Genomic DNA, 23035 nt, shown 5'->3' with positions numbered 1-23035 from the left:
GATGAGCTACAGACTCAATTCCCTGGAGTTCCCCACTAAAGAAAAACTCCAACAGGTCTTAAAAAGAAAGCTTTATGTAAAAAGAAAGAAAAATACATAAAAATGGTCTCTGTATTAAGGTAACAAATACAGGGTCAATTGCTTAAAAGAAATATGAATAAACAGCCTTATTCACAAAGAATACAATTTAACACATTCCAGCAATGACACACATGTAAATACAAAAGAAAACAATATAAACCTATGGTCTTCCTATCTCTTTGTACTTACAACTTGGAAACAGAAGATTAGAAAGCAGGAGACAGAAAAATCCTTCCCATAGCCGAGAGGGACAGACACAAGACAAAGAACAAAGAACTCACACCCAAAACTTCCCTCCACCCAGATTTGAAAAAGTCTTGTTTCCTGATTGGTCCTCTGGTCAGGTGTTTCAGGTTACTCCTTTCCAGGTGAAAGAGACATTAACCCTTAGCTATCTGTTTATGACAATTTATTTATTGAAAAACAAAGTCTTTTAAATATTTAGGATCCAACTTTTAAATTATGCACACAGCCAACATTTGAGACCTCCCCCTTCCACCCCATTGTCTCCTGTTGTTTGCTACACTCACTTGTTGCATCTTGTGTCAAAAGTCTTCAGGGTAAAGATTTTCTTTTACTATATGTGTGTATAGTGTTGAGCACAATGCACTCCTGTTTGGGCACCACTGCAATAGAAATAATTTTCTTCCTGCATAAGCAGAGAAGGTGTAAGACCATGTGAAATTATGCTAATATAACTTTTTTTTCAGATTGGGCAGTTACATTTTTAAAAGTTATCTGATTCTGAAAGGCGATCCCAGTGAATGGGAGGGACTGGTCAAATACTGCAAAACAATGTTTGAATAGTTGAATTGCTATGAATGGCTCCTTGGTTCAATCATGTTCATGTCCTTTATTTGCTAAATATTAATATTCATGTGAATGAGGTTTTGTTCACATTACTATTTAGGGAATGCTGTTTTTCATTTGAATACCTGTATTCACATGCAATGAAGTACATTTGGATGCAAACAAAAGGATTTGCTATTCACTATTTGTTATTCGCTGTTCAGCATTTGCTGTTTTATTTTTCCAACTTAAACCTTTCATTCATCCAACCAAAAAAAAGAGACAACAGCATGTGATTTAGGCAATCAGTCACATCGATCAGTAATTGATAGCCAAGCATCAAAATGAACAATAGCAAAACCTCCAGAATCTGAAATTTGTTTGTGAATAAGAAATTTTATTCACCAAAATCTGGATGGAGTCATGAATGATTTTAGAGTAGAGAGAAGGACTAAATGTATCAGAGAATTTATTTGCAAAGAATAATCAGACTGCTATAGTCCAAACCATACAAGATGGGGCTTCTGATTTGTGGCTTATGCTGCACTTCCTTTAGCTGTCAGCAACAAAAGAGGCTGCAGAATGCATGAAGAATATAGATACTCTCTTCTCAATAGCTGCGTCAGATTTTCATTGTAAACCATATTTATCTCAGATGAAGTTTCAGGAAACACTTTGTATTGTAGTAAGGCTCTCTGAGAAGAAAATAGAGTCAGGGGTAGGGATTAGGAGGGAAGTAAGTGCTGGTTTACCTTTGGACAGAGCCTCTGAAAGGGATGCCTAGAGAAGATGAGAAAATAGTGCAATTCAGTGATGGGAGAGGGGGTGCAGGGATCCATCTGCATTTAAAAAGCTGACTGTGATATTAAATATATCATAAGAACCAGAAGGGACCAGTGAAGTCACCACATGCTTTATTTCTATTTTCCTGGTTTCTTTCTCCCTATATCTTGACCTAAACTGTCAAAAAAGCTTCTGCTGAAATTCTAGTAATTGCTGTTTCCTGTTTCTGTGGCTTTTTCATGTCTATTTTGTATGTGGCTCCAAATTCTTCTTTGTCTGGACTCTATGTATTAAGTATGAAAGTGTAAAAGGATGAAATCAGCTTACTCTGAAGAACTGACCTGTCCTTTTATTTACCACTTTATCAACTTGTGTGTCATCTGCAAACTTCAGCAACAAAGATTTTATTTTTCTTCCAGATCATTGATCACACTGACTATTTGATATTGGGCAAGATGCTTATTTTCTCCTGGCCTTCATCAGTCAAGTGATTATAATAATAGTTCTTCGAGTGATTGCTCATATCCATTCCAGTTAGGTGTGCGCGCCGTGCGTGCACGTTCGTCGGAAGATTTTTACCCTAGCAACTCCGGTGGGCCGGCAGGTCTCCCCCTAGAGTGGCGCCGGCATGGAACCTGATATATACCCCTGCCGGCCCACCCGCTCCTCAGTTCCTTCTTACCGCCGTGTCAATCGTTGGAACTGTGGAGCGCGGCATAGCTGTCCTCCACGTCCCTAGCTCTCCATTGTCTCGTTGTTCTAATAGTTGTATATAGTTATAGTTGTAGTTAGAGTTTATAGTATTAGTTGTTAGTTGTAGTACTTGTTGTATATAGTTAGCAGGCTTGGGCTCTAGCCCTCCCCCGCGCCCAGGGCTGGGCTCATGCCCGGTTCGCCAGGATTTAAACAGTGCTCGGCCTGCAAGAAGCCGATGCCAACGAGCAGTCCCCACGACGCTTGCCTGAAGTGCCTGGGGAAATCGCATATCTCTGAAAAGTGCCACATTTGTAAGGCATTTAAGCCAAGAACAAAAAAAGGAGAGGGATCAGCGCTTAAAGACCCTCTTAATGGAAGCAGCACTTAACCCTCCAGCCTTGACTCCGGGCGCCGGCTCCAATCCAGCACCGGACCGCTCTGGCACCGGGAAAACACCGCGGCACCGGCCCTCCCCAGCACCGGGCCCCGAAGCAAGGTCTTGGACGTCTGCCACTCCAGCCAAGCAGACGCAGACGGAACGTCCACCACCATCTATTGCCGCGGCACCGATGACAGGGATTCCGTCGACTCCGGGCCCGGGAGGTCCATCGAGTTCGGTCCCTCCCAGCTCCCCCATAAGATCCGGGGTCGAGCTAGTGGTTCCCTCGACGCCGGAGAAATTTGCTTCGGCTCGGGACCTGATTGCTTTGACTGAGCCTACGCTACCTCAACTCCCGGTGCCTCCAGTGTGGGTTCTGCAGTCAAAGGGCAAGCCTGCGGCCATGCAAGCTCCATCTACGTTTTCACCAAGCCGGCACCGATCCCCATCAAGATCCCGGCACCGTGGACGATCTCAATCGGGAAGCCACTCGCAGTCCCGGCACCGCTCTCCGCGGTGGTACCGGTCGTACTCGCGGCGCCGGTCCACTTCACTGTGTTCCTGATACTCCCGGCACCGCTCGGGTTCGAGCCACCGCTACCGGCACCGAGATTCCAGGAGCCGCTCCCATCGTCGGCGTTCGACATCCCGGTCGACCTCCCGGCACCACGCTGGTGGTAGGTCCCGGTCTCGATCCCGGCACCGATATTACTCCCAGCACCGGTCCCCGGCACTGAGGAGGTCTCCGTCGTCTAGACCGAGGGACCCATATCAGTACCGTTCGGCTCCACCTTGGCCATCCCGACAGCCGTCTGTCTCATCTCAAACAGACAGCGCATACGCTATGGACGCTGACAGGCCTGCTGCTCTCTTCCAGGATCCCCCTCCTCAGGAGCATGGAACACAGCAGTGGGGCTTCTGGACCCCCTGGGCATATCATCAAGCCCAAGGGCCGCAGCAGGTTCCCCAGCGTCCAACAACATCAGAGCACAAGGCTCCGGAGGCCACATTGTCTCGTCCTCCCCCGTCCCCTGCAGAGGAGGGATTGTCTCACCAGCGGGACCCTGAAACATTGCTCCAGACAGAGCATCCTGCAGATCCGCTCCTGCCGGGTGTCTCCTCATCATCCTCCCAGGATGAGACAGGGGCTGGAACAACATCCACCAGCCCTCCTCCGCTCGACCTCAGAGCGCATCAGGACCTCCTCCGGCGCATGGCACAAAATATGAATTTACAGGCCGAGGAGATCTCAGAAATTGAGGATCCAGTGGTGAGCATATTGTCTGCAGATGCTCCCACTCGTGTCGCCCTTCCCTTTATACGAACCATTCAGGCCAATGCCACTACCATCTGGCAGTCGCCGGCATCAGTTCCCCCCGCGGCACGCGGCGTGGAACGCAAATACATGGTGCCTTCGAAAGGGTACGAGTATCTCTATGTTCACCCGCCCCCGTGCTCCCTCGTCGTACAATCTGTGAATGAGAGGGAGTGTCACGGCCAACAGGCCCCGGCACCGAAGTCTAAAGAAGCGAGGCGCATGGACCTGCTTGGCTGAAAGGTCTATTCTGCGGGCGCTCTCCAACTTCGGGTGTCAAATCAGCAAGCTCTCCTTAGCCGCTACACTTACAACACCTGGGCGGCAGCGGACAAATTTAAGGAGTTGCTTCCACAAGATGCACGTCAGGAATTTGCGGCAATCCTTCACGAGGGCAAGAAAGTGGCACGAACTTCCCTGCAAGCATCTCTCGACGCCGCAGATTCGGCCGCCAGGACCCTGGCTTCTGGCGTGACCATGCGCCGAATTTCCTGGCTACAGGTCTCTGGCCTTCCTCCGGAGCTCCAGTACACCATACAGGACCTCCCGTTTGAAGGCCAGGGCCTGTTTTCAGACAAGACTGACCCCAGGCTGCAAAGCCTTAAAGACAATAGGGTTATTACGTGCTCCTTGGGGATGCATACGCCAGTCACCCAGCGCAGACCCTTCCGGCCTCAACAGCAACGCCGGCCCTACCCTCAACCCCGCCAGAGGCAGGACTTCACCAGATGTCAAAGTAGGAACGGCCGGCGTAGACAATTGGGCAACCAAGGGGGGCAAAACCAGAGTTCCTCCAAGGCTCCCTCTGGCCCAAAGCCTTCATTTTGAAGGTACGCCCGAGGGCACTGCACCAGTTTCCCTCCCGGATCCATTCCCTCCCTTCTCCAACCGTCTTTCGTTTTTCCTCCCAGCGTGGTCCCGATTGACATCAGACCGTTGGGTCTTACGTACATTACAAGCTGGATACCATCTGCAATTTGTTTCGCGCCCTCCCTCCTGCCCCCCTCCTTCGTCCCTCTTCAGGGACCCCTCTCACGAGCAACTCCTCCTTCAGGAGGTGCGGACGCTCCTCGACAAAGGAGCCATAGAGGAGGTTCCAGAAGCCGAGCGGGGCAAGGGGTTTTATTCCCGTTACTTTCTGATCCCCAAAGCCAAGGGAGGCCTCAGGCCTATCCTCGACCTGCGCAAACTCAACAGATACGTCGTGAAGTTGAAGTTCTGTATGGTATCCTTGGGGACCATTATCCCATCCTTGGATCCTGGAGACTGGTACGTCGCCCTCGACATGCAAGACGCATACTTTCATATAGCCATCTTCCCGCCGCACAGACGGTTCCTTCGGTTCGTGATCAACCGCTGCCACTATCAATTCGCGGTCCTCCTGTTCGGCCTTTCCACGGCCCCGAGGGTGTTCACCAAATGTATGGCTGTAGTCGTCGCCCACCTCCGTCGCAGCCGCATACATGTATTTCCATACCTCGACCACTGGCTGATTCGGGGATCATCAGAGGCACAAGTCCTCAGCCATGTCCGCATGGTCAGCAGTCTCTTCAAGAACTTGGGTCTCATCCTCAATATAGAAAAGTCAACGCTAATCCCCACTCAGAGGATAGAGTTTATCGGAGCCCTTCTGGGCTCGACTCTGGCCAGAGCCGTTCTTCCTCTATCAAGGTTCCAGACCTTGATGGCCATTATACGACGACTGCAGACAGCACCTTTGACCTCCATACGCACGTGCCTAACACTATTGGGCCACATGGCGGCTTGCACGTTTGTCACGCGGTATGCGCGGCTTCGCATGAGGCCCCTCCAGTCCTGGCTCATCAGTCAGTACCATCCGGCCCGGCACCTTCTGGACGCGGTTGTTACCGTTCCCCAGGACATATTAGGTTCCCTGAGGTGGTGGCTGGACCAGTCCGTGGTATGTGCGGGGCTGCCGTTCCATCCATCCCAGCCTTTGGTGTCCCTGACAACAGACGCCTCAGATCTAGGTTGGGGGGCCCATCTCGGAACCCTATGGACACAAGGTCGATGGTCACCTCACGAACTAGGCCTCCGCATCAACGTACGGGAACTGAGGGCAGTCCACCTTGCTTGCCAAACATTCCATCTTCAACTTCAAGGTCACTGTGTCTCGGTATTCACCGACAACACAACGACCATGTATTATATCAACAACCAGGGCGGCATGAGGTCTTCTGCCCTGTGTCAGGAGACCGTGAGGCTCTGGGTCTTCTGCATAGCCCACTCCATTCACCTCACCGCATCCTTCCTTCCCGGGTTTCGGAACACGCTGGCGGATCATCTGAGCAGATCCTTCCTTTCCCACGAGTGGTCCCTTCGCCCGGACGTTGCCCTTTCACTCTTCCAGAGGTGGGGATGTCCCCGGATGGACCTCTTCACGTCCCGAGGGAACAGGAAATGCCAGATGTTCTGCTCCTGTCAAGGCCGGGAACCCGGTTCGGTAGCAGATGCCTTCCTTATCCCCTGGACGACGCATCTGTTCTACGCATTCCCTCCGTTCCCGCTCGTCCACAAGGTCCTTCTGAAGGTGCGCAGAGACAGGGACCACTTGATCATGATAGCTCCAGCGTGGCCCAGGCAACATTGGTACTCCACGTTGCTGGACCTGTCTCTAACCGACCCTGTCCCCATGCCGCTTCACCTGGACCTGATCACCCAGGACCACGGCAGGCTACGTCACCCAGACCTGCAATCACTGCACCTCACGGCTTGGCCCCTGAGTGGCTGACCCGGTCCGAACTCCTTTGCTCTACCCCAGTGCAGCAGGTGCTCCTGGGCAGCAGGAAGCCTTCCACTAGAGCGACTTATTCAGCGAAATGGAAGCGCTTTACCTGCTGGTGTGCGGAACACAATTTCCTTCCCATTGAGGTCTCTATTGCCAGTAGCTTGGACTACATCTGGTCCCTTAAGGAGCAGGGCCTGGCGATATCATCTCTTTGGGTTCATCTGGCGGCCATATCCACCTTTCACCCAGGGGAGGATGGCCGCTCGGTGTTCTCTCACCCCATGGTGACGAGATTCCTTAAAGGATTGGAGCATCTCTACCCCCAGGTTCGACGCCCTACCCCTACCTGGGACCTGAACCTAGTGCTCACCCGGCTCATGTCCCCTCCGTTTGAGCCATTAGCGACTTGCTCCCTGCTCTGTCTCTCCCGGAAGACTGCCTTCCTGGTGGCCATCACCTCAGCCAGATGGGTGTCGGAGCTCCGGGCCCTCACCGTAGATCCCCCCTATATGGTGTTCCACAGGGACAAGGTCCAGCTGAGACCACACCCAGCCTTTCTCCCCAAGGTGGTCTCAGCCTTTCATGTCAACCAGGACATCTTTCTCCCTGTCTTTTTCCCAAAACCCCACTCGTCCTGCAGGGAGCACCAGCTTCACTCGCTGGACGTCCGTCGAGCGCTTGCCTTTTATATAGAGAGAACCAAGCCGTTCTGCAAGTCCCCCCAACTCTTTGTGGCGGTAGCGGAACGTGCCAAGAGGTTACCTGTTTCCTCTCAAAGAATCTCCTCGTGGGTAACGTCCTGTATCCGAGCCTGTTATGACTTGGCTCGTACTCCTCCGGGTCACGTGACTGCGCACTCTACCAGGGCTCAAGCGTCATCGACAGCTTTCCTCGCCCACGTGCCCATCCAGGAGATCTGTAGGGCAGCGACCTGGTCCTCCGTTCATACCTTCGCTTCCCATTATGCCCTGGTCCAGCAGTCCAGAGATGACGCGGCCTTCGGCTCCACAGTGCTACACGCCGCGACTTCTCACTCCGACCCCACCACGTAGGTAAGGCTTGGGATTCACCTAACTGGAATGGATATGAGCAATCACTCAAAGAAGAAAAGACGGTTACTCACCTTTGTAACTGTTGTTCTTTGAGATGTGTTGCACATATCCATTCCACACCCGGCCTCCTTCCCCACTGTCGGAGTAGCCGGCAAGAAGGAACTGAGGAGCGGGTGGGCCGGCAGGGGTATATATCAGGCACCATGCCGGCGCCACTCTAGGGGGCGACCTGCCGGCCCACCAGAGTTGCTAGGGTAAAAATCTTCCGACGAACGTGCATGCGCGGCGCGCACACCTAACTGGAATGGATATGAGCAACACATCTCGAAGAACAACAGTTACAAAGGTGAGTAACCGTCTTTTGTGTGTGTTCTGAGATATAATGGATATTTGGAAAGTGTTTTGAGAAAGTCAGAACAGAGTGCTAAACAGCTTCCTTGGCAATATGAAATGAGATTTCGTGTTGTTTAAATGAAACTAATATACTTAGCGTGGGTAAAGAATGGTAGAAAGAGGTGTTAAAGTGAAAGCCCTCTGGCAGAAGGCTCCCATGTTGAAGGCCATGGCAGCTTATCAGGGCTAGAGACCTTGTGTGAATAAACCAGCAGTGATAACAAAGCTGCTTGAACAGCATTCTGCTTGTTCAGAGGTGCACAGGATAAATTATTCCCAGTATTATGTTCTGTGCAACCATTAAAATTAATGGGACTGAACAAAGTATACACCAGGACATAATTTGGCCCATAATATGTAGATGCCTCTGAATTTGTCCCATAACATTTAGAAAGCCTTTCACCCTCTATCCCCTTGCAGGGAAGGATATCCCATGTAGAAATCATTCAGGTTTGTAATAGGATTTCAATGTTACAGTATCTTCACCAACAGGTAAGAATCAAATATATTGGATTTGTGGGCTTTAAATATAAAGCCAACCATAAGAAATTGGAAAGAAGTGTTCATTGTCTGAAATGAGTGAAAATGATATGTTCCAGGGACAACACAATAAATTCTACAGCATCTGGTTCCTGTAAATAGAACATCTGAATGTGTATGACTAAAATTGTGTGATTCTATCTATAGAACCCTTTACAAGAACTGCTGCTACACCACAATATTTTTTTGCTACCTCAGTAGTCCTTATTCCACACCTTTAGATATGTTGCAAATCAGAGCTGGAGCTATCTTAATTATATGAAATGTCTGAACATCCTTGCACTAGGATCCAAAACTAACTCCTTGGAACGTACCAGTAAACATGTAATCCTCATGTAACTACTCTCCTCAGTACTGAGGCCCATAGGGCTTCAGTAGGAAGAAAACAACAGTCCCTATCTGATTTTTATTATGAATTAAAAAGATGACACAAAAACTCACTAATTCATGACAGATTGAGAATATATGAAGTTTGAAGTGAGTGTTATTTGTATTTATTAATACTACGAAACTCACCATTTGGGAGTGATCTGGGGACACTTGTCTCCTAGACCAGGAAAATTTAGGATCATTTTAACATGGAGAGGATCTGTGTGATCCATTCTGCAATTGTCTTCTAGCATTCATATGAGTCTCTTACACAGCTGAATCATTTTAGCAGGTGGGCGGGATTGTTAGTCATTGTTAAACAGTGGCCAGGACAGCAGGGTAGAAGACAGCTTGCTAAACAATTCCTATGTTCATTTCTCCGCACACCACACACCTAAATATACAAAGGTGTTAATAATACTACACTTACCATATATATAACAATTTCAAAGTGCCTTGCAGAGTTAATTATCTTATCACCATTATACAAATGGAAACTGAAGCAAAAGAAGGGAAGTGACGTGCCAAAAATCACATTGTCTCCAAGCCAGTGCCCTATTCATTAGAGTGTGCTGCTTCTAAAGAGCCATATTACAAACAAATTGTTAACAAACTTCACTTCAGATGTGAATAATTTGTCAGTTACAGGAAAGCAAAGATGATCAGAAAATGTGTCTCTCTCTTTTTATGACTTCCACAGCTTTTATGGGCTATAACATTTTCTATCATTTAAATATTACCCAGAGCAGATTCACATGTTCTTTGCCAAGATTCACCCCAAAAGGAATTTTTAAGGTGAGTTTTAAACCCTAAAATGATAAATGCTTGTAAAAGCACTGATAAAAACTGTCTAGAGAACGAAAAAAACCTCATAATTGTACTCTACAGCACTCTGCTGGATAGCATAGTTTATACACTACTGTAGTTTAATTCTCATTCAAATTAATCAGAGCCCTTATTGTAGCAATCCTACTTCTGGTATACTTTCTTCCTGATTCTGAAAGAGTGTAATGAAATGCAGATTAATCAGTTGCCTTAAGTAAGTGGCATCGTGATCTGAAAACTTAATTCATTTTCATTGGAAATAAAAATTGGCTTTAATTAGCTAAAGAACTGAGGCAAGGAAAAATGATCTGGGTGTAGGGGGGACCATTTCTCAGTTGGGTCCTGATGGTTCTATGAGTTGAACACTCTGAACTCCCGTACAAATCAACGAAAGATGGAAGTCCTCAGCAGCTCATGCCCTGGACTAGAAGAGATTTAGAGCCTGATGTGTCACCATTTAAGTCAATGATAGTTTTCCCTTTGACTTCAATGGGAACAGGAGTTGGTGCTTAGTGCTTGAGAGTTTTGTTTGAATAAGAACTGCAGAATTGGATTCCACTAACATTATGGGCCGACAGAGTACTCGGCTGCTCTCAGAAGATGCTCAGGAATTTAAAGGTCACTTTCACAGTACCATTCCCCTCCTCTTTTTTTTTTTTTTTTTTTTTTTGCTTCAAAGGATTCCTTAAATTCCTTGAATCTTCTCAGCTTTCAGGGCTGAGCTTGCATGCTGAGAATACCAAAGGGCATTGGAAGGCAACCTGCACATCAGATGACAGGTTTTCAAACATGCAGTGCTCGTAACACCTGCCTGAAGTGGCCAGGTTTTCAAATGTGCTCAGCATCCTGCAGAGCAAAGAGACCTGCTGAGCCCTTCTGAAAATCTTTCAGTTTGTGTATGTGCCAAATGGCAACTGAGTGCTTTGGAATATCTGATCCTTGGGGCCTGAGTCAAAGCCCAGCACAGCCGGGAGCCCCACAGATTGACTTTAGTAAGCTTCAGGCCAAGAGCTTAGGGAGCATTATATTATCTGACATCTCTTTAGGGTCAGCACTGCTCCCAGTGATTTCAGTAGTGTCAGGATCAAGATTTTCTTTTGTATTGCCCCAATATGATACAATATTATTTTACAACTTTAAAACCAGGTGAAAAGCCATTGTCTCAGTCCCCTCCTGTTCACAGCAGGCTTCTTAGCTTGGTTATCACCAAATGTTTCTAAAAGATAAAATTAGAGCATAAAAGGGATTACAGTGTGATGGCTGAATTACTAGCTGTTTGGAGTCACTAGAAAATAACATACATTTCAATCACTGTGTTCACTTATCTTTGAATAATTAAAAACAAACCTTCTGACCTTTGCAGTAATTTATTTCCAGAATTAAAAAGAACTCCTGCAGATGTTGTGGTCAGGTGGACTTAGGCATGCAAAAGCAGAAACAGCAGAACTGTTTCCAGGAAGATTTGCTGTTGTTATTAGTATATCATTTGCATTGAAGTAGTACTTACAGGCCCCAAGCAGAGAGAAAGATCCCATTGTTCTAATGTTACATACACACATAACGATGTGAAAGATTTGTAACTAATTGCAGCAAGTAATTTTTGCCTTGGAGATTTGAGTGAATCTTTCCTTTTAAAACATTTCTTCATTCTGGAATACACAGCTAACTTACCTTGGAATGTGGCAGGTTTCTAGGAATACACCCAAGTGCTCCTCCACCTGAATCCAGGAGCTGGAAGACCTATAGAAACCTGTCTCTGCCTGGTTTCTGCACCTCTGATGGTGTTAGGAAAGCCGTGACCAGGATGTGCCAATAATCACAATCCTACCTATAGTAGGTCTTGATCTCACTGAACCTACTTATCCAACCTGACAAGGATGTACCAGACTGATTCCATCTAGTAGTTAAAATAAGTCCCATAAAACAGCTTTTGTGCTTAGATAGCAAATTGGTCCTGAGAGCCAGACACCCTGGACCTACCTGTAAATTGACAGAGTTATGTCCTGGAATGAGTTACAAAATATGCTATGGCCTCTAGCTGTAATTTATGTGTTAGAGGAATTAATGACAGTGTGTAAAAACCAAGTCTGGCCTTGTGCAAACGTATTACTATGAAGACATAAATATCTTTGCTCTGCACCTGCACATTGGGGATTGGTATGCACTTGCCTTTGCACACAAATATCTGATATGTATGTGCAAATTGTAATTGCAAATGGGCACGTGTACAGTCTCTCATTTCTGCTCACCTAAATCAGCCATACACATACAAGACAATATTTAATTTTCCTTTATTGTAGCAGAATAACAATGACATTGTTCAGTATATTTCAAATGCCACTGTAGCTCAGATGGATTAAAACATATTCAGACATCAAGCAAAACAATGATGTTGGCCACAAGTCGTTATGATCTGAAAGCTGTGACATGGTCTTCAGCTGGAAAACTGTCATGATCAATTGTGCTAGACTGCATGATTTCCCACTGATTGGTGTGCTAAATCATAGATAGAATAAGGATCAAAGCCTTCTGCAAATCATTTGAACATCTACCTACTAGCGTGGCTGTGGGCTGATAGACAAAAAGTCAGCTCTTGTGACGTTTGTGAATGAGTAGGTGCTTTAATTCTATTGTAGATTTTATCATAATCATTTTGTGACTTCCCTATATGACCCCTTTTCACATTTTCTGTGGGAGTTTAGCATTTTCTTGTAAATCAGCAGTTTGACTGGTAGGAAGGAACCACTAGCGTGTTCTGTGGCCCTGAGAGCAGATAGAGGTTGTGTAGCATTGGCAAAGCCAGATTTTGATACCCTTACTGAAGCTGCAGAGTATATGACTTCATAAGAAAACAAGTTGAAATTAATGATTAAGGTGAGTCAGGATAGCTGAATCTTGCCCTTAATAAATAATGGGCAATGATTATCATTATTTCAGATCAGGTTCTTCAGGTCCCCTCCATAAAAGAGCTGCAATAAAATGTTGGAAGAAGCTTCTCCTCATTTTGCCTGATGAATAGCGCTTTATATGTAAAGCCATTTCTACATCATACAGCTAGAGCTGCTCAGGAGTTTCAGATAGAACATTTATTTGTTGAAAAATGATGATTTGTTGAAACCAAACTAGTCATTGGGAAAGGTTTCTCAAGTCTAGGAAGGAGTTGAGAGAGAGACCCCCAGACCAGCCCCTCACTGGTAATGTAGGAGACCCAGGTTAAAGTCCCTCCTTCAGAAGGTCATGGTCTCATCCCTGTGTGAATGGAATTTTTTGAAATCTCAACTTATCACAGGATGAGAAAACTATTTGCCCCCAGTCCGACATACTACTAATCCCACAAACACTGAGCAGGGGCAGCATGTTGTTGCACAGCTCCAAGAGCAGATTCAGAACCAGATTTTGATTCAGAGGCAAATTCTGCTTCCTTGTTCCCCCTCGCTTGGGAGGAGAATGTAATCTGTGCTAGCCATATACTTAACGTAGATTTCTGCCGCCAGCACAGTTGTGTTGGTCAGGGTGTTGGGAGGGGATGGAGTGTTAGCTCTGACCACTCTCCTTCCCTGACTATCCACTTTGCACCTACCTACATAGAAGGGGGAATAGCAGTCTTGTAGAGGCTGCATAATGCTGCTACCTGTGATGTTGGTGGCCAGCCCAAAATGTAGTAAAAGTGTGGCTTGCACTGTCTTACTCCCCTGCATGGGAATATTAGATGGGCCAGACTCAGGTCCTGATAAATCCTGTCACAAAAACTGGCAGCGAAAATATAAGAAACAACAGTACTGTACAATATGCAGCTTTATTTTTATTTTACAATTTGCAAGTAAGTATCAAATGTAATTCCTCATTGCATACATTTTCTTGTCTCCATTCGCCTAGCTGTTCACACAACCTGATTCAGCAGTCCCCATCAGACACCCTTTTGTGTTTGGTTTTCATTTTTAAGACAAAAGGGTTTTATGGTTCCTTGTTTAAATTAGACGTCTGTGGAGTCTGACACAAGCCCTTTAACATGCAGAAATGCACACGGCAAACTTGGTAAGCCCTTAGATTAATTTAGATGCACAAAAATATTGATTCAGCCCTAATCCTTAATACTACCGTTAATAGTAAAACAAATTTATTTAATTCAATGAGATACCTGGGCAAGTTTATTTACTACACTGTGTGCATTTAATTAGCTCAACTCCTCATAGAACCATCAGGACCCAATTGAGAAATGGTCCCCCTCCACCCCGATCATTTTTCCTCGTCTCAGTTCTTTACTGTCTACAAATAGCAAAGAATTTTCATTTGAAAAATTGATTTTTATAGCTATTTTTATATTCCATTATCTTTTGCTGTTTATTAAATCAGGTTTAATTTTTGAAACCCTACTTGACATAACAGAAAAATAGGCATCCATTCTTTAGCACAAATAATAAATCAAATAAATATAAATAATATGTATAGAATTTATGTGGCACTTTTCAAGTTCAAAATTCTTTACAAGCATTGTCTAATTAATCCTCACAACAGTCTTGAGAGATGGGTAAGTTTTATCTCCATTTTACAGATGGAAGAAATGAAGTGGAGAGAAGTTAGTTGCCTAAGGTCACATTTGGAATCCATATGAGAGCCTGATCTAGAAGTTGGCTCGTCCTGATTACCTGTCCCAGGCTCAAATCATTAGAACATGTCTCTACAAATCTCATCTAACTCACACTGAAGTCAATGAGAGTATTTATATTAATGCCAACAGGTCAGTAAACGGAGCTGAAAATAGCACACTCAGAGGGTGAGATCCTATTCACTTTACACAACAAAATTGTTTTGAGAGTGAATATAGCATTGTGCGAAAATTAATTCTATTGTTCACTGCTTAGACATTGGACTGCAGAACTGCATGTAAACATTGTGACAGGCTCGGTCACAGAGCCCCCCTTTAGACTGTCACTAGACGTGCTGAAATTACCTCTGAGCCCATTTTCCCTGCCAACCTGGGACTCCAGAAACATGCCTTGTTGAGCCAGTCACGCTAACCTGCTGCAACACAGACCCAGGTTTGGTCCACACCCCCAAACCTACAGACTTAACTCCTATTTCCATCACCCAGAGACCCAGTTCCCAGTGGGAGCCAAACCCCAAATAAATCAGTTTTACTCTATATAAAGCTTATAAATTGCCCACCTGCTATAACACTGATAGAGAGATATGCATTGCTGTTTGCTCGCCCAGGTATTAATCACTTACTCTGGGTTAATTAATAAACAAAAGTGATTTTATTGAGTATAAAAGTAGGATTTAAGTGGTTTCAAGTAATAACAAAACAAAGTAAGTTACCAAGCAAAATAAAGCAAAACCACACAAGTCTAAGCCTAATACATTAAGAAACTGAATACAGGTAAATCTCACCCTTAGAGATGTTCCAATAAGCTTCTTTCACAGACTAGACTTCTTCCTAGTCTGGGCCCAATCCTTTCCCTGGTACAGTCCTTGTTAGTTCCCGCTCAGGTGGTAACTAGGGGATTTCTCAGGACTGACCACCCCTTTGTCCTGCTCTACCCCCTTTTAAAGCTTTGGCACAAGATGGAAATCCTTTGTCTCTCTCTGGGTACCCAACCTTCCTTCTAAATGAAAAAGCACCAGGTTTAAGATGGATTCCAGTATCATGTGACATGTTCACATGTCCTGTGAGACTTCATTATCCACTGGCTAGCATACATGTATACATAAAGGCTTACAAGTAAACAGAGCCATTTACAACCAATCAATGGGAGCCATCAAGATTCCAAACCACCATTAATGGCCCACATGTTGCATAACTACAACAGGACTTCAGAGTTATATTTCATATTCCTAATTTCAGACACAATAGTGATATATTTATACAAATAGGATGAACACACTCAGTAGATTATAAGCTTTATAATGATACCTTACAAGAAACCTTTTGCATGAAGCATATTCCAGTTGCATTATTTTCATATTTCCAGTTTCATTATTTTACACTCATTAGCATATTTTCATAAAACATATGGAGTGCAATGTCACAAACATATATGAATATTCATATTGAAATAACATAGATGCAGGATTTATAGAAAGCTAGAATGCTGGTTCAAGAAAGTTAAAGATAGAAATGATCATTTATATATATTATAGTGTAACAAAGGTCAATATTAAGGTAAAACTCAGGCTGACAACAAAAATACAAAACAACCTCTGAATAGTGACTTTAGTACCATGGAAATAAATTAACACAAATATAATTCTGTGCATGACCAAATGGAGGCCATTAATACCATAGCCTGCCAATAATTGAATTCAAGTGGCCCTTCTCCAATTTATGGTTCTCCGGAACCATAAATACATAGGCCTGCTAAAAACATGATTTTCTAGTTAGCCACCAGTTTGATCAACAGGCATCTGAATCACAAATCACATGGATAACAGATAGAGGAAAAGAATAACTCCAAGAATAAGGAAAATGTTAAGAATTGCAGAAAAGGCAGTATCTGTGGCATAGTCATTTGTTTCTGCTTAAATACTCCATCTCTAGTGGACCGGTTCTGTTCTCAATCTGTTTTTTATAGTCTGAACTTTAGATTAAAGTTTAACACCAGGGACCCTTGAGAGTATATTTCTATTTGACTGACTCATCCACGATGCTGATCATCTAAGTTTCTAAAAACCATTACCTTGATATCTTACCACCATCTGTGAAATTAGTATATACAGTGTTGCCAACTCTTGTGTTTTTTTCTCAAGCCTCATCATATTTGATGTTTTTGATAAAGCCTGAGCTCCTGGAGTCCTGCGATTACATTAACATCTCAGTTTACATTTAAAAAAAATTAATGTAACCCTTGTGACCATGAAAAAAACTTATAAACATAAACCTTAAAAGTTCAAAACACAGAAGGCAAATAAAATCTCATTATTTTTAAGCAAATCTCACTTTTTAGAGCCTGACTCATGATTTTTCAAACATTTAAGTTGGCAACATTGTATTTAATTTGTTTTACATTTTCTAAAGCATGTTTATTATGATCTCTCAGCACATGTACATGTATTTAAAAACATAAGGGTTAAAGCAATCTAAATATATCTGACACCATTAAAAAGAACTAATAAAAATCCTCTTCAAACCACAATAGAAACTCTGTTTCCCAGTTCAGATGTCAAACCTGCAAGCAAACCTGAGTGGATATGGCTTGGAACATTACAATTAACATCGCCATGGACTCTCCCCAGTGCAGGCTGATTCTTTCATTGTGTCTGCAATGGATTTTCCTGAGAAATCTCATGCTGTTATACTACAACCAGTGTAAGCAACAGTGGGAACACTAGCGTAGACAGGGCACTGCTATTGTTTACCTTTGCTGTACTTAAAAATTACCCCGAGCAGTTTTAAACAACATTGTGGTAACAACACTAGCAGTCATCTGAATCTTAGCTACACTAGCATGCTCACCACAGCTACTTCCAGTTTAGTGTAGACAAGAATTATTTATTTCTGTGTATAACAAGTCTCCAACTCAGGGCCATTGTGAGGCTTAATTAATCTATGTAAAGCTCAGAGCTCCTTGAGTGAAAGGTGCCATATAAACACAAAGTAACCTCATAACTGAGTTATAACTTATCAAGATGTATGCAAGTGAATGGATGACCTTTTGTTGGATGCATGTTGTATATTCTGAGGCTAATTAGGTTGTTGCAATTATGGTTCTGTTCCTTACACAATGCTGCAAATCCTGTTTAATAGAGCTTCTTGACTCTGCTGTACTAAAATCATTTTGGCTTGAAACGTGGCATAAAAGATTTCTGCCCAGAAACAAACGTTTCAGACAATTAAACAAAATGTTGACTGTATAAACTTGACTGGACACACTTGATAAAACCAAGTGTAATAAAAAGTCCAGATGCTTAACAGCATCAGACACTCATTTTGCCTCTGATGATATATAATCTGACTTCTTGTTTCTAAACAAAATGTTGCAGGCTAGTGGTTTATAATGTAGACTAGGCCATAGGTCCCATTCCTTATATTGAGGAAAGAATAGTTAAAAATGATAAGATATTAAGATTTAAAACCAACCTTTATACCATGAAAACCATCTAACATCATCTAACCAGTATTACCGTAAGTGCTGACAAAACGCTTGTAAGTGTAAGTGCCAAGTACGCTATTACCAAGTACAAGTATAAGTATGCTGTGGAAGTAAATTTTAAGTATTTATAGGTCTGACCCTGAGCTTCCCTGAGTGTCACCTAGCAGAGGGCCCCTCATACTGTAACTCACATCATGCCTGGACAACCTCATTGCCCTAATACACTGTTGTAATAATATGTATCTCAAAGGTGTCATGTAAAGTATTATATGTAAACTGGTGACACACTAGACCTGAAAATCAATGTGTGATGTATGTACAGGTTGTGCATAATGAGCTAAAAATGTGTATGGGAAATATGTTCTTAAAATATGATTGGGAGGCACAGCATAAACCCAGCCTGCTCCTATACAAAGGAATGTGTATTTACCTGTATGACCAGCTTGGTTACCAGCAGAGGACAATGAAAGTACATTTACATGTAAGGTAAACAAAGCTATCAAGCTAAACAAGCAGAGGAGACGACTGTTCAACAATCACACTGGGGCAGAGAATCTGCACCCCAGGAAGGCTTCCTGGCTCTTGAGGCAGATAATGGCCTTTGGCTAATACAAGGGGAACAAAAAGAACTTTTTGTTGTCCATCACTAAGGGGACAGTATTCTCTGAGCCTGTGACAGTTGGACGTCCTAGTGTGGACATGCTGGTAACTTGACGTAAGTAAGAAAACTGCTTAGGCAAAGATTGCAACTTTCTAAGATTAAATTTTAGTGGCTAGAAAGCATGTTTATGTTGTTCTCTGCGTAACTGTACTTGTCTCTTTTTCTCTTGCTTAGTATCTCTGTTCTTTGTTAATGAACTTATTCTTGTTTTATTACATAAACATCACGTTGCTGTGTGTTAAAGTGAAGTGTGAGTCTTCAGCTGCTGTGTGCTCTGTCTCCTTGAAGACAGCAAACTTCATAACTTTTGTGTTTCCAATGAGAGGAATTATATATTGTAGGGAGATGTTTCTGGGAAACTTGGGAACTGGGGTTCATTGATTGTAACCTGCAAAGCAAGATTTAAACTGGCAGAGAATTGAAGAGTTGGCAAGCAATGCAGACAGGTTGTTGTACTAGGGAGCTCTCAGGTAGGTTGACAGCACCAAAACTCTCACTCTTGCTAAAGCAGAGCAGTAGCACAGTGACTCACAGTGCTAGGTGTCCTGAACACAACGTCACAATACATAAAAGTGAAAGTATAAGCACAGGTATGCCTGTATTTCCTGCAACTGTCTGGTCAATATATGGACAACTACCTAAATGATATAAGCACATAGTGAAAGAGAAAGAAAAAGAGAAACAATAAAATGTTAGTCATATACATGAATAATCATGGAATAACAATGAAAAAATCTCTCATAAATATAAAGAAATTTGTAAAATTTCCTTTCCATTTTTTATATGTATGGATGTGGGGGGGGGTGCATAATTATATTGTATGCAAACCGCATATCATTCCATGAAACAGGCTTTTTTCTTTAATAACAACATAATCTCAAACACCTCAATCCCGAAGCCAGTTCCTTCTTGGCTAAAGGATTTGCCCAGCACTACTGAATAGTCTTTCCACAGGTGAAGTGTTTGGCAGTGTGGTACTAAATTTAATAAAAAGCTTAGCAACTGCTAGATATCTTTTCAGTTGATGCAGTTCATGAGCTGAATCATTGAAGAATTAGATCCCAACAATTCCTAACTCAGAGTCAGATGCAGCTATTCCCGATCATCAAAGCCATAGAAATTAGTAGCAACTTTGGATGTTGTAACTTGATCTCAAGGTTGTGGCAGGGTCACATCAAACTTGATCTTGTAAAAGATGTTCCTCTGCAATTTTTCTCTGAGCCTGATTCTGCAGCCAATGCAGCTTAAAGATTGGGCATGACACAGAACAACGAATGACTTTGTATTTTTGTTCAGCTGCATCAAAGGTCAAAATAAGCCTGAACCGTTTTAAGTCCCTCCTTCAAATTATCTACCGAGCAAGAATGGTGTTTTGGAGAAAATGAGTCAAGTCTGGATTTTAGCACAAGCACAGTAGGCAGAACTGCACCTCAGAAAGACTGTCTGCTCTCCTCCCCTGAAGTTTGTCAAGTCCAGTGACAATGGGGGACCATCAGATGCAACCACTCACTGAGAAATTCCAGCTCTGGGTAGGAGAATTTTGGCAGCTGGAGATGCTCTATCACAATATTAATCCAATCTTACACATTGGAAAGTTAGATGATCTAACACATATTTAGTGGCATAAAACTATGGCCTTGTTTGTACTAGCTTATTAGCTTTATGTTGAATTGTTTCATTTTTACTGATCTGAATCGTAAACTTAGGGCCCAGTCCTGTATTACCAAATCTTCTATGTCACTTTATTGGGAGTCCAGTGTGCAAGGAATGCCAAATCAAGCGCTCTGTTTTTTAATGTAGTTTTTCACCAAACTTTCTTTAGAACTCTTAGCAATTTTTCTAAGCAGTGATCGAAAGAAACAACACATGTGATTTATTTAATGCTGTCAGATTATAGTATCTGATTTTTTTTCTCTCTTTTGAATTTTTCCCACTGGCAACAGAGTCAATTTATAAATATCAGCTCTAATCAATAATTACATTCCACTGGAGTGACAACTAGCAACAGACGTACCATCCATAATATTTACCACCAAAAACTTGCAAAGGCCATATGTCTAAAAACAATTTTTGCCATACTTGTCTGTTATATTTATTTACACATCTTGGAAGTTTATGCTATGCTTTCAAAAAGTCTGTATTAAACAGCTATAGTAGGTTTACATACATACTTTGCTGCAAGATGGAAAATAAGTTTGACAATATATATAATAGAACTGTCATATTCAGACAACATAATGTCAAGGGTGCTATTTTAAGGTTGTTGTTTTTTGTAGGGAGGTGGCTGAATTTTTGCTTTTTTTGGCCAACATGACCATGTTTTATACAGTTATGAACTTATGAGCTAAAAAGAAATGGGGTCTCAGAAAGTAGGGGAGAAAAATCATACTCCTTTTCCCCACTAAAAACTCTGTAAGCTGTGGCCCAGCATTGCTAGACCTGGCATCTTACCACAACTGCTTACTGTAAAAAATGACTTTAGTGCATATGACAATCAATATATCATCATTCCAAGGAAGCAAGTGGCTTAACATTCCTCCTTCATCCTATAAATCATACATCTTTCCATTGCGCTCTCTTTCTTGCAGTGCCCTCTTTGATGGCCTTACAGGGGAGATGGGATAATTTGAAGGATCACAAAAAAATTACAGCCATTGCTTCCCTCTTTAACCAGCTTCTCTGAGTTGGATTTTGAATGTTCCAAGAGTGATTTCTAATGATAGTTACACACTGAAAGTCACTTCCTATTATGTCTGTTATTATTGCTGCTGTTTTGAAGGACACAAGCTTCTTCTGAGAAGCATATTTACAAGAAGTTAAATCCTGCTCCTCATACTCACACAAACTAGTCCCATTAAATCCAAACATTAACAGTACATCCCATTATCTTAATTGGGACTAGTGTGTAACTTACTTTAATTAGTAGGTTTACATGGGTAATTACAGTGAAGGCAATGGGAGTGTAAATGTGAGCAAAAAATTAGCAGGATTTGGCCAAAAATGAGGAAAAATGTGGATTTGAAGATTGTAGCAAAATGAGGAAATGTTGTTTCTTAACACATTATTTTTGCCCTTTTGTCTTATCTTATAATGAGAGGAAAAAATAATTTAATGAATAGTTGCGTGTTTGCAAAGAAAAATGCTACCATATTTCCAATTTCCAGAACTAAGAAACACTGTAAGAAGTATCAGAGAGGTAGCCGTGTTAGTCTGGATCTGAAAAAGCAGCAAAGAATCCTGTGGCACCATATAGACTAACAGACGTTTTGGAGCATGAGCTTTCGTGGGTGAATACATCTGAGGAAGTGGGTATTCACCCACGAAAGCTCATGCTCCAAAACGTCTGTTAGTCTATAAGGTGCCACAGGATTCTTTGCTGCTTTTACTGTGAGAAGGTATATCATAACATTCACAGTTAGTTTTTTTCCCCACTGCCGTAGTATATTAGCAGTAGGGTATAAAAGTTACTAACAATAAAAATCAGAGCAGTGAATGGAGATAATTGGACACTTTAGGAATTTCTGTCCCTTTGCAATCATAGCGTTTGGCTATTATAGAATAGATTTGCAATACAAAAAGTTGAGCAACAGTTTGAATAGCCCATTTAGTACATCACATTGTATCATTAGGGTGCAATATGTTGTGTTTAGACCTGAGCTTTTCACAATTTATGTATGCAATAGAGTCAAATTTCAGAGTATATACCTAAAATCTATCTTGTGACTGCCATTCCTGGGCTCCAGCTGTCTGGTGAATCTGTGGAATATTGTCCCAGCTGCCCCAGGAATATGGTTCAGAAAATATGGGCTAGGTTTCAGCTGACTGCAGCTTTTTGACATGTCCCATCACATAGTGAACAGTGATGTATTTTATGGCATGCCTAAAACTGATTTCTATGTCTCTCAATTACTTGCTCCCAGCAGAATGCCTGCACAGCTATTAGCATTTGTTTTACTGTGTCATTCCTATTATCATAGTCCCATGTGAAGTATGACTTCCTGCCATTTATTTGTTAACAGTGACTTGCTGCCTTTTCCAAAATGATTTTTCTTTCCATATGCACTAGGTCATTTGCTGGCCACAGATGTATTACTCATCTTCATTTGAACAACATGTATCCATTTTTATTTGGTTCACGTTTAACTAGATGCAAGAAGACTACTTAGCAATACTTAAAATGTCCACACAGTATAATGAATGGACCTTTTGGAAGTGCAAACTTTGAACAACATATAATAGAGACATAAAAATGTACAGAACAGTAATAAGGGTATGGCTACATCTGGAATTTCAAAGCGCTGCCCCGGCAGCGC

This window comes from Gopherus flavomarginatus, chromosome 2 (genome assembly GCF_025201925.1).
Source record: "Gopherus flavomarginatus isolate rGopFla2 chromosome 2, rGopFla2.mat.asm, whole genome shotgun sequence".
NCBI classification, from domain to species: Eukaryota; Metazoa; Chordata; order Testudines; family Testudinidae; genus Gopherus; species Gopherus flavomarginatus.
Note: the sequence above shows the minus strand (reverse complement) of the source record.